Raw genomic sequence first — 18,541 nt, 5'->3', positions numbered from 1 at the left:
CTTTGGCATAATTTTTCAACATTTTATATCATTTTCTGTCATTTTCTATCATTTTCCATCTTATACTATTTTCGTTATAATCTATTTTCTTTTGCTCTCATCCTTTTGTTTTCTCTTTTCACTCTTCCTACCTACTCCATCATTTCATTATCTCTTTCTTCTCTAATTAAATCTTCACCTCTCACTGTTTCTTTCCTTCTTCAATCCACAAACATCCTGTTCGACGTCAGTGCTTCCTGACATCTTCCATGCTCCTCTACACACACACACACTGCAAGCACGTCATTCCTGATCTTGAACCATAGAGCATGAAAGCAGGGCAAAATCAGAACATACGTGTGTGGCGAATTTCAGTATTTTGGAGTGACACTAAAAATTCACCTTCAATTTGGGTAATTTCTGCTGCCATTCAATTCACAACTTTGTGCCTTTTCATCGCCTGTCTAAAAACATAAATTTTAAGATCCACAATATAATACTTTACCTGTAGTTATGTACAGGTGTAACAATTGATCTCTGACACCAACGGGAAGACGCAGATCGAGTGTTTTTCAGAACAGGGTGCTGAGGAGGATAATATTTACACCTAAGAGGGATGAATTACTATGACACTGGTCAAAGTTGCATAATGAGGACCTTCTTTGTTGTACTTTTTGTCAAATATAATTAGACTGATCGAGTAAAGAAGGATTTAGATGGTCAGGTCGCATATGGGATACCGGATTTAGGTGGGCAAATCAGAACAAAAGAGACTGCTGGGAAGACCTAAACGTAAGTGGGAAGATAATATTAAAATGGATGTCAGAGAAATATGTTGAAGTGTTGTGGTCTGGATTCAGGTAACAGGCCAGTGACAAGCTCTTGTGAACACAGTAATGAACCTTCAGGTTCCATAAAATGTGGGGAATTTCTTGAGTGCCTGAGAAACTTAACTGCTCGCTTCTCAGAAGGTCCCGGGCTCCATGAATTAATTAAGGTTACAACTCCTGCTTCATTCTCTGTTCTTTTCCATTTTTAATTCCTAAGAGCATTCAATTTACATGTTTTCACATACAAAACTTTTATTTTTTGTACTTTTTAATATATACATCAGCACTTTTCAATTCTCATCTGAACCAACACATCTTAGACAGTTTCTGAATACACATTCTGAACTCACATTCCTCAACGTTCTTTGTAATGTCATACATATGAAAAAATTTATTCTTCACTAAAAAGCACACACACACACCCTGATATCTTTTCCATCACTTCAAGTAATTTACAACGGTGAAGGCTGGAGAAACTTACTCCTCTTAACTTTCACTAACCCCTAATCTCAACTCACAAAATCCCTAGGCACAAAACTGTTCATGTACAAAGGCAGAAATGGCACAGTGAAAACTCTTTAATTGCTATTTGACATTAATTAGTTTACTGCTGAGAAATTGTTTCAAAACTGATACCCAGAACAATTGGGAAAGCGCCCTAACTTCTCTCTCTCTATTCGTAGCATACTTTCTTAATGCCATTCATTCTCTATTATATTCTACTCTACTTATCAGACATCACATCTCACTTAATTGTTATTCAGTACCTACCTTCCCAAATGTACTTCACTTCAAGGGAGCAATATTTTTTATTTGCCACCTACAAAAGGACAGATTTTTAGGATACGTTGCACGACTCTTACCACATTACACTTCAACATCAAAACAACAATGCTGTAACAATGAACATTACAAGGCATTTCAAAGTTTACACTTGGCACAATACTAAACATACAACAATTATGCATTACAGACTCATATTAAAATCACTGAAACATGTTTACATATTTACAGCCTACTACACCTTTGTTAACAAACTTCCTTAATGCCATTCATTCTGCATAATATTCCAATCTGTGTATCCATCATCATTTCCCATTTATTTTGTATTCATTACATATCACTTTCTCTTTCTTCCCTCACATCATCAAATGCAGTGCACTTCAAGTGAGCAATTGTTGTCATTCATCACTAATATAAGGACAGAACTTTAGGATAGGTTGCATAACTCTCACCACACTAAACCCGAGATTCAAAATGGCAGTGCCGTAACAATGGGCACTACAAGAAATTTCAAAAATTTTCTCAAATCCCAGCAGCACATGTACATTGCAGACTACAATTAGAATCTCTGAAACATTTACATACTTACTGCCATACAGGTTCCCCTACTTCAATGCCTTATGTCATGATTAAAAAGAAGGCAATTTATGCCACCTCCAGGATGAGACGGTTACATTTTGGCAAACAAGGTACTACAAAATTCTTGTGATTAACATACAGATAGTCTCATTTTGTGCTGAATAACACATCAAAACATCAGCAATATTTAATCTCACTGTTGGCTATACACATTTTCACAAGTAGCAGTACAAACCAGCACATAAGTAACACACACATTTCAAAATAAAAAAACAGAAACACAACCTTTTTAAAATACAGTATACAGGGCCAAGTTCCTAACTCTTTACACAAGCAAAACACATTACATCGCTTTATACACATTGTAACATGAAACACCAGTATCAGTAAGTTATTCCAGATACAGGAAATTATTACAGACAATACACTTATACATCATTTTAGTATTACGCCAAATTCAGTCACATATCACCCACCTCAGCTTACAGAGAACATATTTGTACATAAGTCATTTTGACCGTTACAGCAAATTGATTCCCGTATCACCCATCTTCATTTATGAAGAACAAAGTGAACATGAGCGATTGCTTAATATAATGGAGCAGCTCAGCTTCATACTCTTCATGGAGCAAGTTGAAACATCAACATCAAAATGTCTTCTTGGGATATAAGATACCTCTTCACCAGAACGCACAACTGGCAGCTGAAACAATCCGGCGAGAAACAACGGCAGTTTTCAAAATCAAATACAAACGCTTCTTATCGCAAAGGTAACGTGTATCGCGCTCAACGTAGCATAGGCACGGATTAAGGTATACAAATCGCATTACCCTTCTGCAGGATCACCGCGACATCGTTCCAAAACAAACTCATCCGCACAAAGTGCCCAACACAATCCAGAAGCGCAATACGTCCTTTCTCAACATGCACTTCGATGCTCGTGTGCGAGAGTACTTCAAGCCCCCCACAAAACAAGTTCTTCAGAATTTCAATAAATACATTCTAGCACAAATTTCAGAGTACACAAAACTGCAGAAATATAAATATTGTTTCAGTTTATCAATAGCAAATGGCACATTCGTAATTTATGTTCACACATGATCTACCTACACACAACCAACAATTCTGCATCATGCAATTCAAATTAGCACAAATCATGCTATTCACTACTACTTCAACTGCATGCACTACTACTACACCAATAAACTAAATTCACGCAGAAATGGTCACAGCAAGAAAGACTTCATCAGTTACTCTTAGCCACATAAAACAATCTATGAATTATATTTCTTGATATGCAATCATGAAACTGATGACTTACTCAACACGGTTGTGTCACTTTTTGATTAGAACTTTGCTGGTCTGTGGGTCCTTAAGTAATTACTTCTTCTCATTTAACATTTTCAGTTGTTTCAAATATACATATGGAATTTTATGACATAATGGCCGGTCCCTATCAAAGTGGAAACGATTACAAATGAGGCAGTGATTACGTCATTCAATGTACTGTAATGGCATTTCAACCAGAGACCTAATAAAAGCATTAAATTAACGAACAGCCCTCTTCCAGGCCAATGTGTAGTTCAAATACTAATATTCTCTAACCACGCAAGCATCAAATTAAAATATAAATATCGCTTTACAACACCTACTGCAGAATGATGAATGCTAACATCACGTCCATATAGTAAGGACAGTAATAATATAATTGGGCAACACCAAAATAATTCAAGACTATGTTTGATGAATGTGCAACATAAATCAGTTTCCATTAAACAACTAAGAAATACTATTGTCAAAAAAGTAAGTATCCTAAAATTAATGTAATGATGTAGACGATATGTTTAAGATTTATCTCCATATTAAACTTTGCGTGTGTACCTTCAATATTTCATTACTTGCACTGTCAAACACCTAAAATTAAAAACTTTTTAATCATCAGTCACTTCAATGTATTAAATTCCACAAGAAATTTATTATTATTATTATTATTATTAAGAGTTCTGTCTTACGACAGGTCCATTGCTCTGCCCAAACAGAGCTCTCCAGTTGTCCCTATTCTCGGCTTCTCGCTTTAATTCCTGGAACGTCATCTTCTTTCCTTGTTTAAGGTCGTCGGTTAGCTGTATCAATCTTCTTCCTAGTCCTCTCTTTCCTTCAACCTGGCCTTCGGTGATATCACTCACTAATCCATTCCTTCTCATAATATGTCCCAGCCAGTTAGCTTTTTACCAGATGAAAATTGCAATGGTTTCAATAATCTGTTAAAACTACAAGTTGTAAAAGGTTGAGAAGTACAAGATACGCGCCACGCCTAATGGCTAATTGTCCATGAAAATTGGTGAATTCATTTGACTCCTGCAAGAGGGACAAACGCAGACTTCGCGGTAAACATGTAAGCTTCCTTTGTTTCTTTTCTGTGCCTGTAAGGAATGTGAGCTAACACGATACCAGTAATTGAGGGGATAGAATGAAATCTCAGGATACACGTAGCAGATACATAAACACTACAATGTCACATACCACAATATGTAGCTCAGTCACAAGCTGGACCACCAGTTTCATTCCCTCCAGAAGCGTGACCCATTTGGCCTTTCACTTCTTACGAAAAGCTTCTTCTCAGGGCAAGTTGGTTAGGGCCTGCAGCTGACCCCTCAACTCCAAGTTGCGCAGGAGTAAAGAATGTCTCGTCTTCTTATGTTCCTCCAAAATGTTTGCAGATTCATGAATGGTATAACACAAAATCAGGGCTCAATTCTTGCACCCAAGCTGTGACACTCGGCCTTCACTTCTCTTTCACATCACAGATTATATTCTTCAGTCATTCACTGGTCTTCAGTCACCCGTTGTCCACTTGCATTATGCCCTGAACGTTGACTACCTGCCATTGGACAGCTTGGTCAGCACTCATCTTTTTCTGCCCCGTTACATGCGTGACATCTGCGATGTCTGAACCATAGACAACTTGAAGTGCCCAATATGCAACTGCTGCCACCATGCCTCACACCCATAGCAACTCCACGACTGCACGAACCACATCTCGAGACGATGTTTCAAGGTGGGTGGCCCTTCTGTGTGGACACTGTCCCTGGAATTAGGAATATTTATGCAAGAAATTCTTCTTTGTGCATTGTATTATATAAAATATTGGTAAAAGATAGCTTGCCGGTGAAAATTCCAATATTAGAAAGTACAGGCATGACTAAAGGAAAACAAATATAATAATTAATCCAAGTACCTTAGAAGATATTATGAACATTATTAGTGAAAATTATTTCGATTATTTATGGTGTATGTATCAGTTTCATGAAACATACGCAAATACAGCAATAGGTTTAGTAATATTAAAATTCCTTCTTGGTCTTCCTCCGTTATTTTCTCGCGGTGGAAACCAACCCAACACTTCGTTCACACATAGTTCGGACAAGTCTGTAACAAATCAGTTATTTTGACTTTATACCTGAACAAACAGAGTAGCTAAACTGATACCCTTTCTCTGATCACACGCTTTTGAATTTCATCTCGCATTGGTGGTAGTACTGATCTTAAGAGAAGGCAATTTTAGTACTAAACACTTGAACTCAGTCATTAATGCAGGAGATGCAACAAGAACACACATCTATGTCCTATGTTTCTCCTTATGATACTAGAAATACACATGAATGTCAGGTGTAATAAAGTTTTTCTGCATTTATTTTAGGATGGATGTCACCTAAAAACATCTTCAATAACTACACAACCTTCATTGATACACTAGATTTTGTATGAACCTTGGATAATACCAGTAATTATTCATGATGCAATGATGCATGAACCTGCTCATGAGACGCTGTCGAGACGGGTAGCCGTGTTCTGCCGACGCTGTCCCTGAAATTTAAAACAGAGAAAACAATCTGAGAAATTGAAAGCATTGCTATTGAAAACTATTTTAATTATTTATGAAATATTGTTAAATTTCATGAAACATTAAAAAGAAACATGTGCTCATTAATATTAAAATTCTCCACCCATCCACTGACCTTCCAGTCGTCTCCCTGCCACTATCCTGGACCTCTTCTATCCCTCCACCTTTTGATGGTCTTCCTTGTAGCAAACAACCCAGCACCTCCTTCAGACATACATTGGATATGGCTGTAACATATCAATTGGTTTGTCTCCATGAACGGAATTTTTCAAAACTAATTCCTCTCTTCTTATTACGGGCTTTGGGATTTTGTCTTCACTTGAAACTATGGCTGATCACCAAGAAAGCAATTTTAACTTATTACACTTACTCCTAACTACTTGAATGTGTCCTTCATTCAGGCGACAAGACAAAAATACTTGTGGCACTAGAAATAAAGCATCCTTTACATCAGACCATTGAATGGTGAGTATACCAAACATTTTTGTAAGTTTCAAACTTTTCTTTGTAGCTAAACTGAGTTTATTGATACCCTACATTTGATAAGAATTTCGTATACTAAAAGAATGTCTCCTAAAGTTAAATCACAGGCTTAAGTGATTTCTATACATTACCCACGTACTGTCTCACTTTCTATGCCTTTTGTGGTTGCTATGGCATTTGAGTAGCTGATTTTGAATGACTGCCTCTGGAAGAAAAAATTTAATTCATCACAATATGTCCTTTACACACAGGAACACTACCTAAGGTGGGAACCTGAACTCATGCTTTGAAAAAGGCCCACGGGGAATAAAATGTGAATAGTACTAATTTAGGACCACCTACAAAAATGATCTACCAGGCGATCTCTACTTTCTTCACACATCCTGCTTCAGAATCTCCGGTCACTTCTGATTGGTTGCCTCTTCCCAGCAGACAGGCCCCACAATCGTTCGCAAATACCCATTAACATGGCCTGATGTCGGAATCCCTGAAATACTTTCAAAACAGCCCCAGGCAAAGAATATGTCCTGTGTGCGTCAATACAGCAGCTTTAGTATGACAGCTTGGAGCACAAAAAATATAAAATGCATAAAAGGACACAAATAACAAGACAACGTCAAAATGAAATACACTCAATATAAATAAGGGAACATTTTCATAGTAAGAATATAATTAATATCAATTTTACTCTCTATCACATTTAATTAACAGGGAATTAAAGAAGCAAGAAATGCAATATGAACATGCAATGAATATACCATATCAAAATATTGGAATATAAACAAACAATACACATAAAAAATAACACAGTTAAATAAACAATACATGCAACAAAATATACATCAAATTTTAATACATATTTATGTACAGAACAGCAGAACACAGAATGCCCTGAAAGCAAATGATAATGGCCCGATGGCATGTTTGCACTGAAACACATGAACACAAGAATTAGATCAGGTTTCTTCGAAGCCTTGTAGTAAAAAGTACTGTAACCTCTCTTCTCTAGTATCTCATGGCTCCCTCCAACATCAAGGCTCTCTGCCCCACATTCTGGAACAAAAATTACACTCATCACAGAAATCATCCCACTTCGTATTCCACCAGGCATGCTCATTTTCCTGCCACTTCAGACTTGTTGCCTTGTAAACGCCAATAAATGTGGCCGGCCTATGAGGGAACTCCTGAAATCAAGGTTTTAAAACACTCCCAGACAAACATATCTCGTGTGCATCGAGATATTAGCCTTAAGATGAAACTAGTGTTATAATTGGCATGAAATAATACAACAGACTCAGCACACGCATATCAAATTCACAACGAAGGAAGAAAAACATCAAAATGAAGTACACTCAACATATGCATGCAATATAAATAAGCCCAGCATTTGCATGGTAAGAATATAATTAATGTCAACTTCAATTAATTTTACTTTGTATCACAATTAATGGGGAATTAGAGAAGCAAGAAATGCAATGTGAACATACAAAAAAATTAGGATTGAAATAATAAGTGTACAAATAACAGCGTAATAAATAAGACGCACAACAAATTTGAATACACATTTAAGTGCACAACAGCAGATCACAGAATTCCCAGAAAGCAAATGATAATGGCCCGATGGCATGTTTCCACTGAAACACACGAACACAAGAATTAGATCAGGTTTCTTCGAAGCCTCGTAGTAAAAAGTACTGTAACCTCTCTTCTCTAGTATTTCATGGCTCCCTGAAACTTCAAAGCTCCTGCATAACATTCTGAAGCAAAAATTACACTCGTCACAGAAACAGGTCACTTTGCGTTCCACCTGGCATGCTCATTTCCCTCTCAATTCAGATTGGTTGCCTCTTCCCAGCAGATGGAAAAACACCAACAGGCAGATGTGGTACAGATTACATATCTGCAATGGACACATAGAAAATTGTATTTTATGAACAATTAACAGGAAGTTTAATCAATTTTATACAATTCAACAGTGAAAAAACACGACAAAAATTCAATATGAACACATACATCATTGCAACAGATAGGACAATTAAGAAAAATTAAATTAAAATAGCATCACATGTAGGCCGTACGTAGTAACTCAGTGGCATAAATAAGATGTGTACAAACACAACCTTCAATAATTATTTGTACTTTAACAGGTATAGAAGAGCACAGCACTTGGGAAAAAATAAAGAAAATGTGATGTAAAATGCTATGCAGCGTACACACAACACATACAAGTGGAATTATCTATAATTAAGAGCATGTTTAAAGGATTCTGTCACATTTCAATAATGTGGGAGTACATAACAAAGAAATGCAATATGAGCATGTATCAATCAACAAATAGGCCAATTCATAACGTCACATATTCTGCATGAATAAACAACAGAATTTCGTAAAAAATACACAACCAGCCTGAGTATATTTTCAGTTGGAGAAAAGCACAAAAATTAGTAATTAAAGAAAGCAAACAATGGCACATGTGGACTGAAGCATGTAAATAAATGGGCATGGGCTTCAAGTGACCATTAACTGATCTTTTGTGGCTCCTTTTCTTCTAACCTACCAGCAGCCCCCAGCCAAGATCTCATGAAAATCGTCCGATTTCGCTAAATGACTGACAAATGTCAAAATCATGAAAAGCTCTTTATTAAAGAGCTTTCATTGGTGGCCATGATCATGGCCTCCCTCTAGACCCCTGGGTCGATCTAGAGGATTGACCTCTTTACTTGGGGTACTGCCCTTCGACCTGGGCCTTGTAAGCACCCTGGTCAGAGCCTCCTTAAACTTGGGTAGTGTCATGTACCCCAGTTTTCATATGCCCCTGGTACCATCTTGGCTCTCTCTGGCATTCCAGACACGCAGTCTCTGCCAAATGTTGCCTGTCGACCAGAAGGCCACAAGGCTATAAACTGTTTATCACATTCTTCCATGGGTCTGCTGCAAATGCCAGCTCTCTGTGGTGGTATGCCAGAAATACTGACTCCCTGCTGAGAATGACCAGCTTTAAAATGGAGACTCCATATCACAGAACTTTTCTGGTAGTTTTCTGACAACTGCTGGGCTTCTGCCTCCGGTTGTCTTTTAAACTTTCCCAGGCTGGCTGATACTGAGAGCAGACCAAGGCGGCAGTGCCCTGAAGGGATCCTTTGTGCCATGCAGCCACCCTGGCTTTGGTGGACCAGAGCCCTGTTAGCCGTCCGAGGACGTTACCCCCCTCCGCGACGTGGACGCCAAGGGTTGGATTTTGGAGGGGACTAAAGCATGCAAAAGACCAATATTAATCCTGGTTGCTTTGAAGTCTATAAAAAGCTTAATACTGTTACCAATTTTGTCCAATACTTCATGATTCCTTCCAAGTCCATGGCTCCATAATCAGAATACATGCAGGTGGTAAATTGTAATTCTCTTTCATTATCTTTTTGAATTCATTTGTCCGCAGTTATCAACTTGCACCACTCAGGAAACCACTTCAACCATGAACTAGAACAAATAAGACATTTACAATCACGTCAATATTCATTTATAATTGTCCTCCAAAACCTCCTCAAACTTACATCTACCTATATTTAACTTTGTACTGTGATTTGGTCCTCCGTTCAGGACCCGAAACGTCTGTTTTCTACGTCGTTACTTCCAGAGCAGCCTCCTGTAGCAGCGTCTAATGGAGCTGCGTGTTTCTGTTTACGGTATTTGCGTTTCGACCCAGTGTTTTAGCAGCTGACATGTCCAATTCAGACTTTACAGATGGCGGATTCTGAAGCAAAGTTTAACACCCATTTTGATAATTACCGTGGCCGAGACTATTCTTAACTGCAAACGCATACGACAATGAGATTACACGGTTCGCACTGCGGGTTCCGATTAAACAGATTTTAATAGGGCTAACTACATTAAATCAATCGTCGCTTTACGAAATTATTCTCAGACTAACTTTAATAACGAAGCGCGTACCCTTCATCCGAAAGCGAACTCACCCGGAATCTTTCGACAGATTAAGAAACTCTCCTGATGCCTCCCCCATTTCCCTCACCAACTTTACTTCAGTCCCCACAAAATGCGCTTTAATCTATCTGGATACCTTGGAATGAATTATGCCAAAGTAAAGGATTAAGGGGAAAACATGTGTTTTCCTTCTGCGTTTTGGACTTAATTCTATGTTGTTTACTTTTTTGTGGCCTACTTAATCATCGTTTCATTTCTTGTGCAAATACATTTTATTTCGGGCAATAAGATGGCTGATTTCTAATTTTCTTGGTATTTCGGAAACGTAACCCTCTCCCCAATTATAACACTGCTTTTATGGGTAAACAGCGACACGCTTTAAGATCGTCTGAAGGTTCCTTAGAGCGGGGACTGCCTGAAATTTCATCGATATTCTGAATCCAACGAGAATGCTGTATAATACACGTGTCCTTACTGAATAATCGGCTATATTGAAGTTTATAAATCACGGACGTACTGTCCCATTGTATGCCCCATTCTAACTGCAAAGTAACCAGGGCCTGATCTATTACGTCGCAATCCAGCTGGGATCTCACTCAGACCTCGTCTGCGTAGGAAGTCGGCCTTGAGAGAAAAATGGGTAGAATTGCGTACGAAATTCATTCCACGATAATTGAAGCTGTTGTCGTCCTTTTTTAATAATTAGGCACAGTAAGAATTTATTTCGCTGCTGTGGCAATTAATTACTATTCCAAACAAAAATTATGTGGGTTACATAACGTAATATAAGACAGAAAAATTATAAACACCCAGCGATTTAGCTTCAAAAGGACAAGCCCGAAGTCCGTAGCTAAGCTTGACATATTCTAACCTAACACGGTTAACCTCGTGTACAGCTAATGAATGAAACTTCTAGTTCAATAAAAGAAGGGTCGGAGAATTTCTTGACTGCTAAGCTACCATCAGCTTATGCAGAACGGCTCTGTACCATATATTTAGTTAATATTCGGAAATAATGAAACTATTAGTAAATCTACAAATATAAAATTCAATAAAATCTCCGCATGGACTGGCCTTCCATTTTACTCTGAAAGGAAATTGCTCTGCATTTCTACGCATCAGCTTACCTCGTCACAGCAACGCCGGAAACAAAGTGAAAGGACGTTCTTTTCTCGAAGAACCACTGACGTAATAAAATGAATGTAGTGGGGGAATGTGGGGTTAGGGGTGGAAGTAAAGAACAGGTTGTGGGCCAAGAAGAAGCAAACACAGGCAGAAGTATGAGGAAGTACAGGATGTCTACAAGGTTTCATTCCCCAATCTATATCTGTGTCTCTTTTCGGTGATTTCTAGCTTGTGGATGAGCGTTCTCAGCAGCATTTACAAAATCTTCGTCACCAGAGGCTCGCACACACAACGCAAGAAATACTTGACTGTCCCACACTTGAGGTGGATGTCCAATTTCGACAAGCTGAAACTCCTTTACCTTGTAGAAATTGTTTCCCGTATGCCTACCATTCTATTTCGTTATTTTCTGCTTCTGTTACAAGATTATTAGCAACGTAAGCACACGTAACTTTAGGAAGTTATGCAGAGTTTCCTACTAGTTATCTGCGCTACTGCTTTACCGGTGCTGCACCCTAGTAGCCAAATCCTTCATTATGATTTAATATCCCGTCTTATACTCTGAATATCTAGAGCAGTGTGTCAGTGCACCACATCCAGGCTGAGATCGATTGTAACCAGACCCACAAAATGATTTATTAGTTTGATACTAGTTACTTCAAGCTCATTTGTTTTAATTATTCTGAAAGATTTCAAAAATTAATGCGATTCTTTTCCTGTCTGCTTCTATTCAAAAGAGATTTTTGTTATTTCTTTTGGAAATTTTTGGAATGTCTTTGGGTTTTTTTAGGGTTTTCCCCCCACAGCAAATGATACAAAATGATAGAAAATGTAAAAAAATTCAAAAGAGTGTCATATATTAACTGTATTTTTCTAGGGGTTTGGGGCCCAAACACAATCATCCAACATTTAATATTAGCATATACTGCTGTGCTCGAACTGCTGCAATCGCTGTAGAAATCTGAAAACATAGCATACATGGAGATTCGAACACAGAACACTTCATACAACAACAACTTAGCACTAGTACCTTAACCACTACGCTACCGAGCTCATGTCAGTTCACGTTTTAAAACTTCCTCATATCGTACATTATGCATAGATGACTTATCAAGAAGTTTTAAATAACATTATGACGTCATGTCTGGTGGTCTAGGGGTTAAGGCGCTGGGCTGTTAATTGTAGGGTTTGTTAAGGCGGTGGTTCGAATCCCCCTACCAGCATTATTTTTTTTATGTAAATTATTTATTAGTAATTTAATTATTTAAAACGCAACACACCTCCAAATGCCATAGATTTTTAGTATTTAAATTTATTATCTTAATTAAATTGATAAAACGCAACGTTATAACACGTTAGTTTAGTGTCTTACTTGACTAACGACTTGGTCAAGTTTTTAAAACACCACCAACTCCCCCTTCGGGGGAGTTGGTTGTGTTTTAAAAACTTGAGTAAGACACTAAACTAACCCCCCCGAAGGGGGGGTTAGTTTAGTGTCTTACTCAAGTGTCGGTTAAAAGACTTGACTAACCACTTGGTCAAGTTTTTAAAACACAACCAACTCCCCCTTCGGGGGAGTTGGTTGTGTTTTAAAAACTTGAGTAAGACACTAAACTAACCCCCCCGAAGGGGGGGTTAGTTTAGTGTCTTACTCAAGTGTCGGTTAAAAGACTTGACTAACCACTTGGTCAAGTTTTTAAAACACAACCAACTCCCCCTTCGGGGGAGTTGGTTGTGTTTTAAAAACTTGAGTAAGACACTAAACTAACCCCCCCGAAGGGGGGGTTAGTTTAGTGTCTTACTCAAGTGTCGGTTAAAAGACTTGACTAACCACTTGGTCAAGTTTTTAAAACACAACCAACTCCCCCTTCGGGGGAGTTGGTTGTGTTTTAAAAACTTGAGTAAGACACTAAACTAATCCCCCCGAAGGGGGGATTAGTTTAGTGTCTTACTCAAGTTTCGGTTAAAAGACTTGACTTTGGTCAAGTTTTTAAAATGCAACCAACTCCCGCTTGAGTTTAGTGTCTTTACTCAAGTGCTTAAAATTCCACATTTGTTCATACTCTTCCTAGTAGATGGCGCAGGAGTTCACTCTTCTCCTCATTAGTTTATGTCCTTGGTAGTAGATGGCGAGGGAGTTCACTTCTCTCTTTATTAGTTCATGCCCTTGTCAGTAGATGGCGGGGCAGTTCACTTTTCTCTTCACTAGTTCATGCCCCTACTAGTAGATGGCGCGACAATTCACTTTTCTTCTTATTAGTTAATTCCGTCGATAATAGATGGCGAGGCAATTTACTTATTATTACATTAGTTCAGATCGTTGCTAATAGATAGTGGTAGTTCACTTTCTAATAATATTATCAGCGATTTTGCAGCGCATTTGTGGTCAAATTGTGAACTACCTCTGGAACCAAAGTAACATAGCTGTATTACATTTCCAGCTATATGTACAAAGAGACGCCATTTAAAATATTCTTCTTGGTATCCAGACACAATGTATCGGGTACACGTATCTGTAGGAAGTTATGCAGTTTCCTACTAGTTGTTTGTTCTACTGTTTTTGCGGTTCAGCACCCTAGCAGCCAAATCATTCATTCTGATTTAATATCCCGTCTTATATTATACAGAGACTGAGAATAACAACGTTACCTTCTCTTCTGGCCTCAATCTTGGAATGTGCTGAGTCTTGCAAAGGAGGATATTTATCATTGATATCATAGTTTTAACTTATTGATAAATTATATTGTACATAATAATACATTACAATATGCATTGGAAATAGATTCAAAACACACAAACATATTGGAACAAATTATTTTTATAATCCCTTATTTTGATACAATCTTCCATCCTCAGTTCATCTCCTTATGAATTATTCATTTTAATGTACTTTTGGGTACATAATCCACATTCTACACAATATTCTTAGAGAGAGTTGTATTTAGTGGCAAGTCACAAATGGTGGTGAAGAAATCTTAAACTGTACCTAACTTGTGTAAATATAAAATGGCATAGTACTAATTTAGGACCACCTACAAAAATGATCTACCAGGCGATCTCTACTTTCTTCACACATCCTGCTTCAGAATCTCCCACTGAGTCCAAAGGCTTTCAAACTCTTTTTTTTTTTGAGCGGGGGGGGGGGGGGGGGCTCATTGCACAAGCAAATCCACTTCATGTTCCACTATGCACACTCACCAGTCACTTCTGATTGATTGCCTCTTCCTAGCAGACAGGCCCCACCATCATTCACAAATACCCATCAACATGGCCTGATGTCGGAATCCCTGAAATACTTTCAAAACAGCCCCAGGCAAAGAATATGTCCTGTGTGCGTCAATACAGCAGCTTTAGTATGACAGCTTGGAGCACAAAAAATACAAAATGCTCAAAAAGTACAAACAACAAGACAATATCAAAATGAATTACACTCAATATAAATAAGGAAACATTTTCATAGTAAGAATATAATTAATATCAATTTTACTTAATTATCAGGGAATTAGAGAAGCAAGAAATGCAATGTGAACATACAAAAAAATTAGGATTGAAATAATAAGTGTACAAATAACAGCGTAATAAATAAGACGTACAACAAATTTGAATACACATTTAAGTGCACAACAGCAGAACACAGAATTCCCAGAAAGCAAATGATAATGGCCCGATGGCATGTTTGCACTGAAACACACGAACACAAGAATTAGATCAGGTTTCTTCGAAGCCTCGTAGTAAAAAGTACTGTAACCTCTCTTCTCTAGTATTTCATGGCTCCCTGAAACTTCAAAGCTCCTGCATAACATTCTGAAGCAAAAATTACACTCGTCACAGAAACAGGTCGCTTTGCATTCCACCTGGCATGCTCATTTCCCTCTCAATTCAGATTGGTTGCCTCTTCCCAGCAGATGGAAAAACACCAACAGGCAGATGTGGTACAGATTACATATCTGCAATGGACACAGAGACCAGTCAAAGCCATGGCACCAATATTGCACATTCAAGGTTTTCTTAAAAGAAGCCCTTCTATTTGATTTCCCACACACGCAATAGAGTTTCAGCTCTGAGGATGGCCGTACCACTAGAATTATGCGTCCTTCCGCACTCCTTCCCCTCCTAATGTACCTCCATTTTCAACATTGTTGCATTTCCTGTAATGTAATTATAAGTAAGAATGCAATACAAGGTTTACTTCCAATAAAATTCCTACAACATAAAATCTTGCAATGCAAGGAAACTCATTCCTCCTTGCACTCTAGTCTTCTTGACATGGTCCTTAATAAAGCACATGGCCAAAAAAACAAATCCAGTGGGTCTAGAATCATCCATGAAATGATTCATTATGTGACAAAACAATTGCCTCGTGATGCCATCAACCTATTGACACGAAACAAAGAAAATATTCATACCCTCTCAACAATCAATAGGTAACAAAAAGGCCACTGGTCAAAACGTCATTCAGAACGGACAATGCCCACGCACTTGCAGCTTCGAACTAATGGATGTGCAATTTGATACTTTGGTGTGTAACAAAATCCACTTGATCAACCCTGTGAAAACAGCAGAAGGCAGATAAAGTTCTAATGAAGCACATAAAAAACACCGATAATCACATCATTAGAAAGTTGGCAACTTCTTTTCAACAAACATGCGGCATTCATATACTTTTGTGAAAATTCAAATGTACTGATTAATTCTTCTCAGCCAAAACAGTCAAGTCATTACTTTGAAATCCGGAATACATGCATGACATAATATTGACAATGCATTGATTTTGTTATGAATTATTACTTTGGTTTATAGGTTACAATTTTCTAGTTTACGAGTTCGATTATACTAATAATACCGTAATGTGTGTGCAATATATTATTGTTGAATATGTAATGCTGCTTTCATGACATCATGATGATATATCTTTAGATACATCAGAAATATACTAATTCTTATGCCTTCAAAAGAAGCCTAGTACATTTGCAACACATTTGACACACTGATAACATCAAATCGTCCCTTACCTCTCGACTGATTGTGATTCTTACACTAACACACTGCAAACAGCCCATCAATCATCCCCCGCCTCTAACAGTGGTGTTCCTTCCCCTGCACACACAGGAAAGGAAACTTATTCGATGGAGGAAACTTTGAGGGGAAGACAATCCACAGCATCCCTGTCATGTAGATGTTTCCACTTCTCGGTCCTCATCAGTTTTCTCACAAAAGCAACTTTAGTACCAAAATCTTTTGCTTTATATTCAATGAGCATAGGAAACATGCTCCAATTACTGTATCCTTTCACATTTTCTATTTCAAATCAATTTTTATCACTGTTGCTGTTGTAATGCCACTTAACCTGGAACACTTCACTTGCATGGAAATCACAGTGGTAATTGTGCCAATATTCTTTATCAGTTAATTTAAAACCTGAAAGAGTCTTACATGATACATGTTTGACATTATTACTACAAACACAACAAGGATAATGAGAAAAACATCAAATAAACAATATGCACTATTTAGACACAATAAAATATGGAGAATTAACACATTTTAATGTAAGACTATAGTAAACAGCAATTTAACCATAAGTTTTAAAACAAATTATAATAAGATTTAAGAAGTACAATACAAACATTAATGTAACAAATGGGCCCATTTGCAATAATTAAAATAACACACACACACACACACACATACAATTAAATATAAATAAATCACATAGCAACATGAAGTGCAAAAGCGTAAAAAATACCTAAATGTAGCCATTTCACTCACTACAACCAATGTCAATATGCTTGTAAGTACAGAACAGCAGTGCACTTACCGAAGAAAGCAAACATTATGACCTGATGATGGCATGTGCTGAAATGCGTAAATGATAAAGACTGCATTTCACCATCCTTAATAACACACCTGCTTTCATGGATATAGTATATTCAATGAGAATATTACGTCTCAACAAATTCAATCAGACGTCTTTGAAGTATATGAATAACTCGTGTACTCATCTTTTCTCAAGTATATCACGACCCCTTTCAAAGCCAAGGCTCTGTATAACATTCTGAAACAAAAATTAAACTCATCACAGAAACAAATCCAGTCTTCCACCCCACGTGAGGCATACGATCAATTGTTGTGTCTCTCCACAAGTAACAGAAATGAGCAAGTAGTCACCCACACAGCACTACGCGACTGAAGGTCATGAAAGTGACAGGGCGCTGCCTGGTGCACCAAACCATCTGCTTCCTTCGATCCAAAAGACGTGAAATTTGCAACACCTTCAAAAGATTTGGATCCTATCTTTGTACTGTGATTTGGCCCTGCGTTCAGGACCCGAAACGTCCGTTTTCTACGTCGTTACTTCCAGATCAGCCTCCTGTAGCAGCGTCTAATGGAGCTGCGTGTTTCTGTTTGCGGTATTTGCGTTTCGACCCAGTGTTTTAGCAGCTGACATGTCCAATTCAGACTTTACAGATAGCGGATTCTGAAGCAAAGTTTAAAACCCATTTTGACAATTACCGTGGCCGAGACTATTCTTAACTGCAAACGCATACGACAATGAGGTTACACGGTTCGCACTGCGGGTTCCGATTAAACAGATTTTAATAGGGCTAACTACATTAAATCAATCGTCGCTTTACGAAATTATTCTCAGACTAACTTTAATAACGAAGCGCGTACCCTTCATCCGAAAGCGAACTCACCCGGAATCTTTCGACAGATTAAGAAACTCTCCTGATGCCTCCCTCACCATCTTTACTTCAGTCCCCACAAAATGCGCTTTAATCTATCTGGATACCTTGGAATGAATTATGCCAAAGTAAAGGATTAAGGGGAAAACATGTGTTTTCCTATTGCGTTTTGGACTTAATTCTACGTTGTTTACTTTTTTGTGGCGTACTTAATCATCGTTTTATTTCTGGTGTAA

General features: G+C 37.8%; 1 protein-coding gene across 17 annotated transcripts in view; it reads right to left on the bottom strand.

Moving 5' to 3' along the window:
- Positions 1-990: 990 nt before the first annotated feature.
- The window catches only part of LOC110832276 (metabotropic glutamate receptor 2), a 299,409-nt gene continuing 281,858 nt past the window's right edge, over positions 991-18,541 (bottom strand). For 2 of the 17 annotated variants that reach the window (XR_015537253.1, XR_015537268.1), the window contains 6 exons: positions 17,438-17,674; positions 14,818-16,716; positions 6,690-6,763; positions 6,191-6,302; positions 5,954-6,038; positions 991-5,259 (listed from right to left, as the gene is read on the bottom strand). The gene's annotated coding sequence lies outside the window, so the exon portion shown is untranslated. Of the gene's footprint in view, positions 5,260-5,409; positions 5,601-5,941; positions 6,039-6,190; positions 6,303-6,689; positions 10,033-11,621; positions 11,716-14,817; positions 16,717-17,437; positions 17,675-17,791; positions 17,810-18,541 lie in introns of those variants that run through there. The other 15 variants (XR_015537257.1, XR_015537269.1, XR_015537258.1 and 12 more) reach the window with 15 other exon arrangements.

Source organism: Zootermopsis nevadensis, unplaced genomic scaffold, assembly GCF_977971745.1.
Source record: "Zootermopsis nevadensis isolate Lab colony 2312 unplaced genomic scaffold, Znev_1.0 Znev_ptg000027l, whole genome shotgun sequence".
Classification (NCBI taxonomy): Eukaryota; Metazoa; Arthropoda; class Insecta; order Blattodea; family Termopsidae; genus Zootermopsis; species Zootermopsis nevadensis.
Note: the sequence above shows the minus strand (reverse complement) of the source record. Positions and strands in the feature narration are given on the sequence as shown.